Source organism: Nothobranchius furzeri, chromosome 8 (assembly GCF_043380555.1).
Source record: "Nothobranchius furzeri strain GRZ-AD chromosome 8, NfurGRZ-RIMD1, whole genome shotgun sequence".
Classification (NCBI taxonomy): domain Eukaryota; kingdom Metazoa; phylum Chordata; class Actinopteri; order Cyprinodontiformes; family Nothobranchiidae; genus Nothobranchius; species Nothobranchius furzeri.
The window spans coordinates 3,846,310-3,863,260 of record NC_091748.1 but is presented as its reverse complement, the minus strand read 5'-3'; positions in this window follow the sequence as shown (position 1 = coordinate 3,863,260).

The following is a 16,951-nucleotide window of genomic DNA, read 5'->3' as shown; positions in this document are numbered from 1 at the left end:
TCTGACTGAGGGCCTCCAGGAGAGAAGCCCAAGCAAGACGCGCCCCGAGGAGCGTCTTGCCACATGTCAACACTGGGTCTAATTGAGCGCCTCCAGGAGAGAGGCCAAAGCAAGACGCGCCCCGAGGAGCGTCTTGCCACATGTGAACACTGGGTCTGACTGAGCGCCTCCAGGAGAGAGGCCCAAGCAAGACGCGCCCGGAGGAGCGTCTTGCAACATGTCAGCACTCGGTCTGACTGAGCGCCTCCAGGAGAGAGGCCCAAGCAAGACGCGCCCCGAGGAGGGTCTTGACACATGTCTCCTCTGGGTCTGACTGAGCGCCTCCAGGAGAGAGGCCCAAGCAAGACGTGCCCCGAGGAGCGTCTTGCCACATGTCAACACTGGGTCTGACTGAGCACCTCCAGGAGAGAGGCCCAAGCAAGACGCGCCCCGAGGAGCGTCTTGCCACATGTCAACACTGGGTCTGACTGAGCGCCTCCAGGAGAGAGGCCCGAGGAGCGTCTTGCCACATGTCACCTCTGGGTCTGACTGAGCGCATCCAGGAGAGAGGCGCAAACAAGAAACGCCCGAGGAGCGTCTTGACACATGACAACACTGGGTTTGACTGAACGCCTCCAGGAGAGAGGCCCCAGCAAGACGCGCCCCGAGGAGCGTCTTGCCACATGTCAGCACTCGGTCTGACTGAGCGCCTCCAGGAGAGAGGCACAAGCAAGAAGCGCCCCGAGGAGCTTCTTGCCACATGTCAACAATGGGTCTTACTGAGGGCCTCCAGGAGAGAAGCCCAAGCAAGACGCGCCCCGAGGAGCGTCTTGCCACATGTCAACACTGGGTCTAATTGAGCGCCTCCAGGAGAGAGGCCCAAGCAAGACGCGCCCCGAGGAGCGTCTTGCCACATGTCACTACTCGGTCTGACTGAGCGCCTCCAGGAGAGAGGTCCAAGCAACACGCGCCCCGAGGAGCGTCTTGCAACATATCAACACTGGGTCTGACTGAGCGCCTCCAGGAGAGAGGCCCAAGCAAGACATGCCCCGAGGAGCGTCTTGCCACATGTCAACAATGGGTCTGACTGAGGGCCTCCAGGAGAGAAGCCCAAGCAAGAAGCGCCCCGAGGAGCGTCTTGCCACATGTCAACACTGGGTCTGACTGAGCGCCTCCAGGAGAGAGGCCCAAGCAAGACACGCCCCGAGGAGCGTCTTGACACATGTCAACACTGCGTCTGACTGAGGGCCTCCATGAGAGAAGCCCAAGCAAGATGCGCCCCGAGGAGAGTCTTGCCACATGTCAACACTGGGTCTGACAGAGGGCATCCAGGAGAGAGGCCCAAGCAATACGCGCCCCGAGGAGCGTCTTGCCACATGTGAACAATGGGTCTGACTGAGGGCCTCCAGGAGAGAAGCCAAAGCAAGACGCGCCCCGAGGAGCTTCTTTCCACATGTCAACAATGGGTCTTACTGAGGGCCTCCATGAGAGAAGCCCAAGCAAGACGCGCCCCGAGGAGTGTCTTGCCACATGTCAACACTGTGTCTGACTGAGCGCCTCCAGGAGAGAGGCCTCAAGCAAGATGCGCCCCGAGGAGCGTCTTGCCACGTGTCACTACTCGGTCTAACCGAGCGCGTCCAGGAGAGAGGTCCAAGCAAGACGCGCCCCGAGGAGCGTCTTGCCAAATGTCACTACTCGGTCTGACTGAGCGCCTCCAGGAGGGAGGTCCAAGCAAGACGCGCCCCGAGGAGCGTCTTGCCACATGTCACTACTCGGTCTGACTGAGCGCCTCCAGGAGAGAGGCCCAAGCAAGACGTGCCCCGAGGAGCGTCTTGCCACAAGTCAACAATGGGTCTGACTGAGGGCCTCCAGGAGAGAAGCCCAAGCAAGACGCGCCCAGAGGAGCGTCTTGCCACATGTCAACACTGGGTCTGACTGAGCGCCTCCAGGAGAGAGGCCCAAGCAAGACACGCCCCGAGGAGCGTCTTGATACATGTCAACACTGGGTCGGACTGAGGGCCTCCATGAGAGAAGCCCAAGCAAGACGCGCCCCGTGGAGAGTCTTGCCACATGTCAACACTCGGTCTGACAGAGGGCATTCAGGAGAGAGGCCCAAGCAATACGCGCCCCGAGGAGCGTCTTGCCACATGTCACCACTGGGTCTGAATGAGCGCCTCCAGGAGAGAGGCCCAACCAAGACGCGCCCCGAGGAGTGTCTTGCCACATGCCAACACTGGGTCTGACTGAGCGCCTCCAGGAGAGAGGCCCATGCAAGACGCGCCCCGAGGAGCGTCTTGCCACGTGTCATGACTGGGTCTGACTGAGGGCCTCCAGGAGAGAGGCCCAAGCAAGATGCGCCCGGAGGAGCGTCTTGCCACAGGTCAACAATGGGTCTGACTGAGGGCCTCCAGGAGAGAAGCCCAAGAAACACGCGGCCCGAGGAGCGTCTTGCCACATGTCAGCACTCGGTCTGACTGAGCGCCTCCTGGAGAGAGGCCAAAGCAAGACGCGCCCCGAGGAGAGTCTTGACACATGTCAACACTGGGTCTGACAGAGGGCCTCCAGGAGAGAGGCCCAAGCAAGACGCGCCCCGAGGAGTGTCTTGCCACATGTCAACACTGGGTCTGATAGAGGGCCTCCAGGAGAGAGGCCCAAGCAAGACGCGCCCCGAGAAGTGTCTTGCCACATGTCACCACTTGGTCTGACTGAGCGCCTCCAGGAGAGAGGCCCAGGCAACACGCGCCCCGAGGAGCGTCAGGCCACATGTCAGCACTTGGTCTGACTGAGCGCCTCCAGGAGATAGGCCCAAGCAACACGCGCCCCGAGGAGCGTCAGGCCACATGTCACTACTCATTCTGACTGAGCGCCTCCAGGAGAGAGGCCCAAGCAAGACGCGCCCCGAGGAGCGTCTTGCCACGTGTAAACACTGGGTCTTATTGAGGGCCTTCTGGAGAGAGGCCCAAGCAAGACGCGCCCCGAGGAGCGTCTTGCCACATGTCACCACTTGGTCTGACTGAGCGCCTCCAGGAGAGAGGCCCAAGCAACAGGCGCCCCGAGGAGCGTCAGGCCACATGTCACTACTCAGTCTGACTGAGCGCCTCCAGGAGAGAGGCCCAAGCAAGAAGCGCCCCGAGGAGCGTCTTGCCACATGTCAACAATGGGTCTTACTGAGGGCCTCCAGGAGAGAAGCCCAAGCAAGACGCGCCCCGAGGAGCGTCTTGCCACATGTCACCACTGGGTCTGAATGAGTGCCTCCAGGAGAGAGGCCCAACCAAGACGCGCCCCGAGGAGTGTCTTGCCACATGCCAACACTGGGTCTGACTGAGCGCCTCCAGGAGAGAGGCCCAAGCAAGACGCGCCCCGAGGAGCGTCTTGCCACGTGTCAACACTGGGTCTGACTTAGCGCCTCCAGGAGAGAGGCCCAAGCAAGATGCGCCCCGAGGAGCGTCTTGCCACGTGTCACTACTCGGTCTAACCGAGCGCGTCCAGGAGAGAGGTCCAAGCAAGACGCGCCCCGAGGAGCGTCTTGCCAAATGTCACTACTCGGTCTGACTGAGCGCCTCCAGGAGGGAGGTCCAAGCAAGACGCGCCCCGAGGAGCGTCTTGCCACATGTCACTACTCGGTCTGACTGAGCGCCTCCAGGAGAGAGGCCCAAGCAAGACGTGCCCCGAGGAGCGTCTTGCCACAAGTCAACAATGGGTCTGACTGAGGGCCTCCAGGAGAGAAGCCCAAGCAAGACGCGCCCAGAGGAGCGTCTTGCCACATGTCAACACTGGGTCTGACTGAGCGCCTCCAGGAGAGAGGCCCAAGCAAGACACGCCCCGAGGAGCGTCTTGATACATGTCAACACTGGGTCGGACTGAGGGCCTCCATGAGAGAAGCCCAAGCAAGACGCGCCCCGTGGAGAGTCTTGCCACATGTCAACACTCGGTCTGACAGAGGGCATTCAGGAAAGAGGCCCAAGCAATGTGCGCCCCGAGGAGCGTCTTGCCACATGTCACCACTGGGTCTGAATGAGCGCCTCCAGGAGAGAGGCCCAACCAAGACGCGCCCCGAGGAGTGTCTTGCCACATGCCAACACTGGGTCTGACTGAGCGCCTCCAGGAGAGAGGCCCATGCAAGACGCGCCCCGAGGAGCTTCTTGCCACGTGTCATGACTTGGTCTGACTGAGCGCCTCCAGGAGAGAGGCCCAAGCAAGACGCGCCCCGAGGAGCGTCTTTCCACGTGTCACCACTGGGTCTGACTGAGCGCCTCCAGGAGAGAGGGCCAAGCAAGACGCGCCCCGAGGAGCGTCTTGCTTTATGTCAGCACTCGGTCTGACTGAGCGCCTCCAGGAGAGAGGCCCAAGCAAGACGCGCCCCGAGGAGCGTCTTGCCACACGTCAACAATGGGTCTGACTGAGGGCCTCCAGGAGAGAGGCCCAAGCAAGATGCGCCCGGAGGAGCGTCTTGCCACATGTCAACAATGGGTCTGACTGAGGGCCTCCAGGAGAGAAGCCCAAGCAACACGCGGCCCGAGGAGCGTCTTGCCACATGTCAGCACTCGGTCTGACTGAGCGCCTCCAGGAGAGAGGCCCAAGCAAGACGCGCCCCGAGAAGTGTCTTGCCACATGTCACCACTTGGTCTGACTGAGCGCCTCCAGGAGAGAGGCCCAGGCAACACGCGCCCCGAGGAGCGTCAGGCCACATGTCACCACTTGGTCTGACTGAGCGCCTCCAGGAGAGAGGCCCAAGCAACACGCGCCCCGAGGAGCGTCAGGCCACATGTCACTACTCATTCTGACTGAGCGCCTCCAGGAGAGAGGCCCAAGCAAGACGCGCCCCGAGGAGCGTCTTGCCACGTGTAAACACTGGGTCTTATTGAGGGCCTTCTGGAGAGAGGCCCAAGCAAGACGCGCCCCGAGGAGCGTCTTGCCACATGTCACCACTTGGTCTGACTGAGCGCCTCCAGGAGAGAGGCCCAAGCAACAGGCGCCCCGAGGAGCGTCAGGCCACATGTCACTACTCAGTCTGACTGAGCGCCTCCAGGAGAGAGGCCCAAGCAAGAAGCGCCCCGAGGAGCGTCTTGCCACATGTCAACAATGGGTCTTACTGAGGGCCTCCAGGAGAGAAGCCCAAGCAAGACGCGCCCCGAGGAGCGTCTTGCCACATGTCACCACTGGGTCTGAATGAGTGCCTCCAGGAGAGAGGCCCAACCAAGACGCGCCCCGAGGAGTGTCTTGCCACATGCCAACACTGGGTCTGACTGAGCGCCTCCAGGAGAGAGGCCCAAGCAAGACGCGCCCCGAGGAGCGTCTTGCAACATGTCAACACTGGGTCTGACTGAGGGCCTCCAGGAGAGAGGCGCAAATAAGACGCGCCCCGAGAAGCGTCTTGCCACATGTCAACAATGGGTCTGACTGAGGGCCTCCAGGAGAGAAGCCCAAGCAAGACGTACCCCGAGGAGCGTCTTGCCACATGTCAGCACTCGGTCTGACTGAGCGCTTCCAGGAGAGAGGCCCAAGCAAGACGCGCCCCGAGGAGCTTCTTGCCACATGTCAACACTGGGTCTGACTGAGCGCCTCCAGGAGAGAGGCCCAAGCAAGACGCGCCCCGAGGAGCGTCTTGCCTTATGTCAGCACTCGGTCTGACTGAGCGCCTCCAGGAGAGAGGCCCAAGCAAGACGCGCCCCGAGGAGCGTCTTGCCACATGTCAACAATGGGTCTGACTGAGGGCCTCCAGGAGAGAGGCCCAAGCAAGATGCGCCCGGAGGAGCGTCTTGCCACATGTCAACACTGGGTCTGACAGAGGGCCTCCAGGAGAGATGCCTAAGCAAGACGCGCCCCGAGGAGCGTCTTGCCACATGTCACCTCTGGTTCTGACTGAGCGCCTCCAGGAGAGAGGCCCAAGCAAGACGCGCCCAGAGGAGCGTCTTGTCACATGTCAACACTGGGTCTTTCTGAGTGCCTCCAGGAGAGAAGCCCAAGCAAGACGCGCCCCGAGGAGCGTCTTGCCACATGTCAACAATGGGTCTGACTGAGGACCTCCAGGAGAGAAGCCCAAGCAACACGCGGCCCGAGGAGCGTCTTGCCACATGTCAACACTGGGTCTGACAGAGAGCCTCCAGGAGAGAGGCCCAAGCAAGACGCGCCCCGAGGAGTTTTCTTGCCACATGTCACCACTGGGTCTGACTGAGCGCCTCCGGGAGAGAGGCCCAAGCAAGCCGCGCCCCGAGGAGCGTCAGGCCACATGTCACTACTCAGTCTGACTGAGCGCCTCCAGGAGAGAGGCCCAAGCAAGACGCGCCCCGAGGAGCGTCTTGCCACATGTCAGCACTGGGTCTGACTGAGCGCCTCCAGGAGAGAGGCCCCAGCAAGACGCGCCCCGAGGAGCGTCTTGCCTTATGTCAGCACTCGGTCTGACTGAGCGCCTCCAGGAGAGAGGCCCAAGCAAGACGCGCCCCGAGGAGTGTCTTGCCACATGTCACCACTTGGTCTGACTGAGCGCCTCCAGGAGAGAGGCTCAAGCAACACGCGCCCCGAGGAGCGTCAGGCAACATGTCACTACTCAGTCTGACTGAGCGCCTCCAGGAGAGAGGCCCAAGCAAGACGCGCCCCGAGGAGCGTCTTGCCACGTGTCAACACTGGGTCTGATTGAGGGCCTTCTGGAGAGAGGCCCAAGCAAGACGAGCCCCGAGGAGCGTCTTGCCACGTGTCAACACTGGGTCTGATTGAGGGCCTTCTGGAGAGAGGCCCAAGCAAGACATGCCCCGAGGAGCGTCTTGCCACGTGTCAACACTGGGTCTGATTGAGGGCCTTCTGGAGAGAGGCCCAAGCAAGACACGCCCCGAGGAGCGTCTTAATACACATTATTATGATCAACCTGTTGAATAGTATAATAACAATATTCCTGTAAAAGTCATTTAGGAATGAACAACCTCAGTTCTGTGAAAGAACATCATGTCTCTGATGTTTACACTGCAGGCCTGACCGGGGTTTGCACGCAACGGCCTGTGTGTGTGTGTGTGTGTGCGTGTGTGTGTGTGTGTGTGTGTGTGTGTGTGTGTGTGTGTGTGTGTGTGTGTGTGTGTGTGTGTGTGTGTGTGTGTGTGTGTGTTTGTGTGAAACAAATAAAGATAAATATAGCTAGTGCGGCCACGAGCGGTCGTGCAGGGTAGAGGCTGCGCGAAAACGCCTCTAAAACAAGCGCGTGCCCACGCCCGATCCGTGGAAGCACGTAGAACTAGCAAACGTACTAGCAGAAATCAACGATCGCACACGGGTCATTGAGTGTGTACAGGGTTCGTCTGCGTGTGTGGCATTGGGCAATCTAGCGGCAACCGAGTGGCCTGAAGGCGGAACCGGCCAACCCGTCGCCCTCACCATCGTTGTGCTTCGAGATGAACAATTGCTAAAGATGATCGTCCTCGTCAACCACGGCGCTACCAGATTTACCACGACATGCGCCTTAAAAGCGTTCTCGTTTGGGTCAGCGCCACCAGAATTGAATCGGCAAGTCAGCGGATATTACACAACTCGTAACGAAGACCCTCTCCGCGACCTCGCGGCCAGTGTGCGCAGTGTACAGCAAATGACAAACGATGTTGCAAGCGATATATCGGAAAAACTTTGCACTGACGCGACGGTCGCCACTGCAGGTTGTGTGAGTCTCGCGCAAAGTGCCATATCAAACGTGCGCAATCTAGTGACAAGCAACTTCACCAGATCCGTAGATTCTGCATACGCTCGGATACGAATGAAAGTATCGAGAGATAACACCGACACGAGTTGCGCGACGGCGCTGGCTGCAGTCGCTACAACACTGGATTTATTAATCAACGTAATTGTGATCGTAATGGCGTTTCGAGTGTGCACCAGAAACTACAACCAGTACTACAGAAAACTGGCATGAGGGTCGCGGTCTAACGTTATGTTGGTGTCTCGCATCGACCGTCGACGGCCGTTTGCCAGCGGCTGAAAATGGCAGTTGACGAAATGGAAACGCCGACCGTCGATAGTGCACTCTCGTAAGTTCCAACCACACCATCTCAGGAGACAGACGACAGAGTCATATTAGCGGAGGGTAGATAGAAAATGTGCAAACCGCCGCAACCGCCCATATACATACTATACGAGTTCAACATAGAGTGGAGTAAGAAGTTACTACCGATTGTATTTCCAACGTGCAAGCAGCTGGTGTTTGACGCTTTACTTGAGTATCACAGAGGTTGCGATGTCCTGTGTTCCACGAGCGCATGGAAACAAGTGAACGAACTTCTACGGACCGTACTGTTGGGGTATGAGCGAGCTGTAAAATCAATACACGCTAGACACGCGGACTTTGCCGCGTTACTGGACACGCATATCGCCACAACAAAACCGGGTCAAGTGTTCGGGGCGTCACCGCGCTCGACTATACACGTCTTGGCCTACCACGAGTACATGAGCCCACAGATCCTAAGCGAGGTCGAAGCCGTTGTGTCTACCCAACGCAAATTCAGCACAGCCGTGCGCGCTAAGACAAGTCCCTCTAGACTGCTGGAAATTTTGCAAACGTGGAAGGCTGGCGTGTACGCGCTTTCTACACATCTCAACGGTATGATCGCGATACTCTCGGCCGCACAACAACTAATGGTCATGTGTTCGGAAGGTCTGATCAGGTCTGACATGACCGGTTGTCAATCGACGTCGAGCGTGCACTCACACACGGATATCCTGGCGTACAGTAAAGTGACAGCGACCTCTATGCTCACGTTGATCGCCGATGTTTCGAAGGGCAATCGAGTGTGTTGGCAGACGAAAGCTATGGTGACCGACGGTCGCGTCGACTACAATGTGCCTCATTGCGACTGGAGAGGCGTATGTGATCCTTTGCAAATCGACAACACCACCGCAGTCGAGTGCGAAGTCACGGTCGGCGGCGTGTTGTCCTTACTGTGCCCCATACAATGTGACGGTCCGTGTGACGGACCGGTGTGTTACGACCCGACTAATGAAACGTACCAGGTGATAACATTGCATCTGCCCATTACAGCGGAGCGAGCGTTTCGCCACACTCCCAAACCAAGGTTAATAGTTGTAGCGCACGCCCTTTCGGACCTCGGTGCACGCGAAACACTGGTGTACACTCACAACATCACGCTCGAGACAGCTCAAGCGTTACGCGAAACAAAGGACGTGTTCAAATCCATAGAGAATATACGGTCTTTAGCGTATGCGTATATAAAGAAGGTCGATGACATTTACAGACCCGGCGGCGTGGGCACCACAGTAGAACAACAAGGTGCTCTCAAGCGCACACAGATACTGGCCGCATTATCACTCGCGATGTCTATCCTGACATACCCGTTTCTGATTTCTATGTATATTAAATTATGACAAGAGCTACTTTAGGTGGTTACGATTACACTCTGACCACGTGCCTTAGTTTCTGCTAGTGACTTATAAATACATTTGCCCACTTGCTCTCACTGCCATTAAAGCGGCTGTACCCACACGTACAACACCCAAGAAAAAAAATGATCTCGCTGTCTGTACTGGGTGTACTCTCAGTAGTCGCAGTTGCTCAGGCCATGGTGGTACGCTCACATAACGCCTCTGAGATACGTTCCATCACACCACCTCCTAGACTACTCACGAAGGAGTATTCAACACCCCCTTTGTACGAAGACAACCATTATAACGAGCACAGCACAACGCTTGCCGCACACAAAGACAACATGCAGGAGACAACGCTACCACCTGTCGTGAGAACAACGGATTCGAGTGACAACGATCGCGACTATGACGAGCACATTACAGCACCCTCTGTGCACGAAGACCAGGTGCAGGAGACAACGCTACCACCTGTCGTGAGAAACAAGAGTTTGGTTAACAATGATCATCGTCGTGTCCCATTGTAAACGGGCGCGCCATCGCACACATCGTACATGTGTGTTAACCCACCTGTATGCGACAGACTTTGTGTGTTGCATGACATCGAGATGTATTGACGTCTGTGTCAATACAGGACTCTCTAAGCTGGGAGCTGGACGCTAACGACCCGTGCATGCGCCACACAAAAGGTAACTCGACTAACTACAAAACGCATATTGTGATGTAGAAAGTTGGCTCGACTGTTTGAATCAGCTGCAGCTGCGGTTTACTCACGAAGTGAATCGCACGCTGGTTAGAAGTACATTCGGAGCACTTAAAAAATACATCGCTCTCATCGAGTTCCGTCTCAGCGTTCACCGGCTGATGGGCAAGAGCGTGACATGGGATCGCCAGGAACTTACTTAAGGACTATCATCTCATTTGGCATTTACTCACGGACCCAAGAAACCAGTTCCGAAAAATGGTCGAGAATTATAACTTGTCTAATAGCAACTGGAAGATATGTTGCGTCATAAGCCTCTGATGGTTCACAAGGTGCACGGTCCACTCGAAGTCCTAATGCTGTATTTGTAGTACATACACTAAGTCTTCTCTGTTGATGTCAGACTAGAGTTTTATTAGAGTTTTACTTTGCAACAATGGGATTCGAGCAATTGATGTGTATATTTTTAATAGTGCACAATGCTACTATTCCTAGGCTGAATGTATGACATGGCTCTTATGTATCATTATGTATCGTTTCCATTAAGTACTAATTTAAATAAAGTCCCTCTGTCCTCAGTGCTAGGTTGTGGGTTTAATACACATTATTATGATCAACCTGTTGAATATTATAATAACAATATTCCTGTAAAAGTCATTTAGTAATGAACAACCTTAGTTCTGTGAAAGAACATCATGTCTCTGATGTGTACACTGCAGGCCTGACCGGGGTTTGCACGCAAGGGCCTGTGTGTGTGTGTGTGTGTGTGTGTGTGTGTGTGTGTGTGTGTGTGTGTGTGTGTGTGTGTGTGTGTGTGTGTGTGTGTGTGTGTGTGTGTGTGTGTGTGTGTGTGTGTGTGTGAAACAAATAAAGATAAAAATAGCTAGTACGGCCACGAGCGGTCGTGCAGGGTAGAGGCTGCGCGAAAACGCCTCTAAAACAAGTGCGTGCCCACGCCCGATCCGTGGAAGCACGTAGAACTAGCAAACGTACTAGCAGAAATCAACGATCGCACACGGGTCATTGAGTGTGTACAGGGTTCGTCTGCGTGTGTGGCATTGGGCAATCTAGCGGCAACCGAGTGGCCTGAAGGCGGAACCGGCCAACCCGTCGCCCTCACCATCGTTGTGCTTCGAGATGAACTATTGCTAAAGATGATCATCCTCGTCAACCACGGCGCTACCAGAGTTACCACGACATGCGCCTTAAAAGCGTTCTCGTTTGGGTCAGCGCCACCAGAATTGAATCGGCAAGTCAGCGGATATTACACAACTCGTAACGAAGACCCTCTCCGCGACCTCGCGGCCAGTGTGCGCAGTGTACAGCAAATGAAAAACGATGTTGCGAGCGATATATCGGAAAAACTTTGCACTGACGCGACGGTCGCCACTGCAGGTTGTGTGAGTCTCGCGCAAAGTGCCATATCAAACGTGCGCAAGCTAGTGACAAGCAACTTCACCAGATCCGTAGATTCTGCATGCGCTCGGATACGAATGAAAGTATCGAGAGATAACACCGACACAAGTTGCGCGACGGCGCTGGCTGCAGTCGCTACAACACTGGATTTATTAATCAACGTAATTGTGATCGTAATGGCGTTTCGAGTGTGCACCAGAAACTACAACCAGTACTACAGAAAACTGGCATGAGGGTCGCGGTCTAACGTTATGTTGGTGTCTCGCATCGACCGTCGACGGCCGTTTGCCAGCGGCTGAAAATGGCAGTTGACGAAATGGAAACGCCGACCGTCGATAGTGCAATCTCGCAAGTTCCACCCGCACCATCTCAGGAGACAGACCACAGAGTCATATTAGCGGAGGGTAGATAGAAAATGCGCAAACCGCCGCAACCGTGTGCTATACGAGTTCAACATAGAGTGGAGTAAGAAGTTACTACCGATTGTATTTCCAACGTGCAAGCAGCTGGTGTTTGACGCTTTACTTGAGTATCACAGAGGTTGCGATGTCCTGTGTTCCACGAGCGCATGGAAACAAGTGAACGAACTTCTACGGACCGTACTGTTGGGGTATGAGCGAGCTGTAAAATCAATACACGCTAGACACGCGGACTTTGCCGCGTTACTGGACACGCATATTGCCACAACAAAACCGGGTCAAGTGTTCGGGGCGTCACCGCGCTCGACTATACACGTCTTGGCCTACCACAAGTACATGAGCCCACAGATCCTAAGCGAGGTCGAAGCCGTTGTGTCTACCCAAACAAATTCAGCACAGCCGTGCGCGCTAAGACAAGTCCCTCTAGACTGCTGGAAATTTTGGATGACGAAAGCTATGGTGACCGACGGTCGCGTCGACTACAATGTGCCTCATTGCGACTGGAGAGGCGTATGTGATCCTTTGCAAATCGATAACACCACCGCGGTCGAGTGCGAAGTCACGGTCGGCGGCGTGTTGTCCTTACTGTGCCCCATACAATGTGATGGTCCGTGTGACGGACCGGTGTATTACGACCCGACTAACGAAACGTACCAGGTGATAACATTGCATCCGCCCATTACAGCGGAGCGAGCGTTTCGCCACACTCCCAAACCAAGGTTAATAGTTGTAGCGCACGCCCTTTCGGAGCTCGGTGCACGTGAAACACTGGCGTACACTCACAACATCACGCTCGAGACAGCTCAAGCGTTACGCAAAACAAAGGACGTAATCAAATCCATAGAGAATATACGGTCTTTAGCGTATGCGTATATAAAGAAGGTCGATGACATTTACAGACCCGGCGGAGTGGGCACCACAGTAGAACAACAAGGTGCTCTCAAGCGCACACAGATACTGGCCGCATTATCACTCGCGATGTCTATCCTGACTTGCCCGTTTCTGATTTCTATGTATATTAAATTATGACAAGAGCTACGGTGGTTACGATTACACTCTGACCACGTGCCTTAGTTTCTGCTAGTGACCTATAAATACATTTGACCACTTGCTCTCACTGCCATTAAAGCGGCTGTACCCACACGTACAACACCCAAGAAAAAAAAAGATCTTGCTGTCTGTACTGGGTGTACTCTCAGTAGTCGCAGTTGCTCAGGCCATGGTGGTACGCTCACATAACGCCTCTGAGATACGTCCCATCACACCACCTCCTAGACTACTCGCCAAGGAGTATTCAACACCCCCTTTGTACGAAGACAACCATTATAACGAGCACAGCACAACGCTTGCCGCAAGCGAAGACAACATGCAGGAGACAACGCTACCACCTGTCGTGAGAACAACGGATTCGAGTGACAACGATCGCGACTATGACGAGCACATTACAACACCCTCTGTGCACGAAGACCAGGTGCAGGAGACAACGCTACCACCTGTCGTGAGAAACAAGAGTTTGGTTAACAATGATCATCGTCGTGTCCCATTGTAAACGGGCGCGCCATCGCACACATCGTACATGTGTGTTAACCCACCTGTATGCGACAGAATTTGTGTGTTGCATGACATCGAGATGTATTGACGTCTGTGTCAATACAGGACTCTCTATAAGCCGGGAGCTGGACGCTAACAACCCGTGCATGCGCCACACAAAAGGTATCGTACATGTGTTAACCCACCTGTATGCGACAGACTTTGTGTGTTACATGACATCGAGATGTATTGACGTCTGCGTCAATACAGGACTCTCTATAAGCCGGGAGCTGGACGCTAACGACCCGTGCATAAGCCACACAAAAGGTATCGTACATGTGTTAACCCACCTGTAAGCGACAGACTTTGTGTGTTGCATGACATCGAGATGTATTGACGTCTGTGTCAATACAGGACTCTCTAAGCTGGGAGCTGGACGCTAACGACCCGTGCATGCGCCACACAAAAGGTAACTCGACTAACTACAAAACGCATATTGTGATGTAGAAAGTTGGCTCGACTGTTTGAATCAGCTGCAGCTGCGGTTTACTCACGAAGTGAATCGCACGCTTGTTAGAAGTACATTCGGAGCACTTAAAAAATACATCGCTCTCATCGAGTTCCGTCTCAGCGTTCACCGGCTGATGGGCAAGAGCGTGACATGGGATCGCCAGGAACTTACTTAAGGACTATCATCTCATTTGGCATTTACTCACGGACCCAAGAAACCAGTTCCGAAAAATGGTCGAGAATTATAACTTGTCTAATAGCAACTGGAAGATATGTTGCGTCATAAGCCTCTGATGGTTCACAAGGTGCACGGTCCACTCGAAATCCTAATGCTGTATTTGTAGTACATACACTAAGTCTTCTCTGTTGATGTCAGACTAGAGTTTTATTAGAGTTTTACTTCGCAACAATGGGATTCGAGCAATTGATGTGTATATTTTAAATAGTGCACAATGCTACTATTCCTAGGCTGAATGTATGACATGGCTCTTATGTATCATTATGTATCGTTTCCATTAAGTACTAATTTAAATAAAGTCCCTCTGTCCTCAGTGCTAGGTTGTGGGTTTAATACACATTATTATGATCAACCTGTTGAATAGTATAATAACAATATTCCTGTAAAAGTCATTTAGTAATGAACAACCTCAGTTCTGTGAAAGAACATCATGTCTCTGATGTGTACACTGCAGGCCTGACCGGGGTTTGCACGCAAGGGCCTGTGTGTGTGTGTGTGTGTGTGTGTGTGTGTGTGAGTGTGTGTGTGTGTGTGTGTGTGTGTGTGTGTGTGTGTGTGTGTGTGTGTGTGTGTGTGTGTGTGTGTGTGTGTGTGTGTGTGTGTGTGTGTGTGTGTGTGTGTGTGTGAAACAAATAAAGATAAAAATAGCTAGTGCGGCCACGAGCAGTCGTGCAGGGTAGAGGCTGCGTGAAAACGCCTATAAAACAAGCGCGTGCCCACGCACGATCCGTGGAAGCACGTAGAACTAGCAAACGTACTAGCAGAAATCAACGATCGCACACGGGTCATTGAGTGTGTACAGGGTTCGTCTGCGTGTGTGGCATTGGGCAATCTAGCGGCAACCGAGTGGCCTGAAGGCGGAACCGGCCAACCCGTCGCCCTCACCATCGTTGCGCTTCAAGAAGAACTATTGCTAAAGATGATCGTCTTCGTCAACCACGGCGCTACCAGAGTTACCACGACATGCGCCTTAAAAGCGTTCTCGTTTGGGTCAGCGCCACCAGAATTGAATTGGCAAGTCAGCGGATATTACACAACTCGTAACGAAGACCCTCTCCGCGACCTCGCGGCCAGTGTGCGCAGTGTACAGCAAATGACAAACGATGTTGCGAGGGATATATCGGAAAAACTTTGCACTGACGCGACGGTCGCCACTGCAGGTTGTGTGAGTCTCGCGCAAAGTGCCATATCAAACGTGCGCAAGCTAGTGACAAGCAACTTCACCAGATCCGTAGATTCTGCATACGCTCGGATACGAATGAAAGTATCGAGAGATAACACCGACACAAGTTGCGCGACGGCGCTGGCTGCAGTCGCTACAACACTGGATTTATTAATCAACGTAATTGTGATCGTAATGGCGTTTCGAGTGTGCACCAGAAACTACAACCAGTACTACAGAAAACTGGCATGAGGGTCGCGGTCTAACTTTATGTTGGTGTCTCGCATCGACCGTCGACGGCCGTTTGCCAGCGGCTGAAAATGGCAGTTGACGAAATGGAAACGCCGACCGTCGATAGTGCCCCCTGGCAAGTTCCAACCGCACCATCTCAGGAGACAGACCAAAGAGTCATATTAGCGGAGGGTAGATAGAAAATGCGCAAACCGCCGCAACCGTGTGCTATACGAGTTCAACATAGAGTGGAGTAAGAAGTTACTACGGATTGTTTTTCCAACGTGCAAGCAGCTGGTGTTTGACGCTTTACTTGAGTATCACAGAGGTTGCGATGTCCTGTGTTCCACGAGCGCATGGAAACAAGTGAACGAACTTCTACGGACCGTACTGTTGGGGTATGAGCGAGCTGTAAAATCAATACACGCTAGACACGCGGACTTTGCCGCGTTACTGGACACGCATATCGCCACAACAAAACCGGGTCAAGTGTTCGGGGCGTCACCGCGCTCGACTATACACGTCTTGGCCTACCACGAGTACATGAGCCCACAGATCCTAAGCGAGGTCGAAGCCGTTGTGTCTACCCAACGCAAATTCAGCACAGCCGTGCGCGCTAAGACAAGTCCCTCTAGACTGCTGGAAATTTTGGAAACGTGGAAGGCTGGCGTGTACGCGCTTTCTACACATCTCAACGGTATGATCGCGATACTCTCGGCCGCACAACAACTAATGGTCATGTGTTCGGAAGGTCTGATCAGGTCTGACATGACCGGTTGTCAATCGACGTCGAGCGTGCACTCACACACGGATATCCTGGCGTACAGTAAAGCGACGGCGACCTCTAAGCTCACGTTGATCGCCGATGTTTTGAAGGGCAATCGAGTGTGTTGGCTGACGAAAGCTATGGTGACCGACGGTCGCGTCGAATACAATGTGCCTCATTGCGACTGGAGAGGCGTATGTGATCCTTTGCAAATCGATAACACCACCGCGGTCGAGTGCGAAGTCACGGTCGGCGGCGTGTTGTCCTTACTGTGCCCCATACAATGTGACGGTCCGTGTGATGGACCGGTGTGTTACGACCCGACTAACGAAACGTACCAGGTGATAACATTGCATCCGCCCATTACAGCGGAGCGAGCGTTTCGCCACACTCCCAAACCAAGGTTAATAGTTGTAGCGCACGCCCTTTCGGACCTCGGTGCACGTGAAACACTGACGTACACTCACAACATCACGCTCGAGACAGCTCAAGCGTTACGCGAAACAAAGGACGTGTTCAAATCCATAGAGAATATACGGTCTTTAGCGTATGCGTATATAAAGAAGGTCGATGACATTTACAGACCCGGCGGCGTGGGCACCACAGTAGAACAACAAGGTGCTCTCAAGCGCACACAGATACT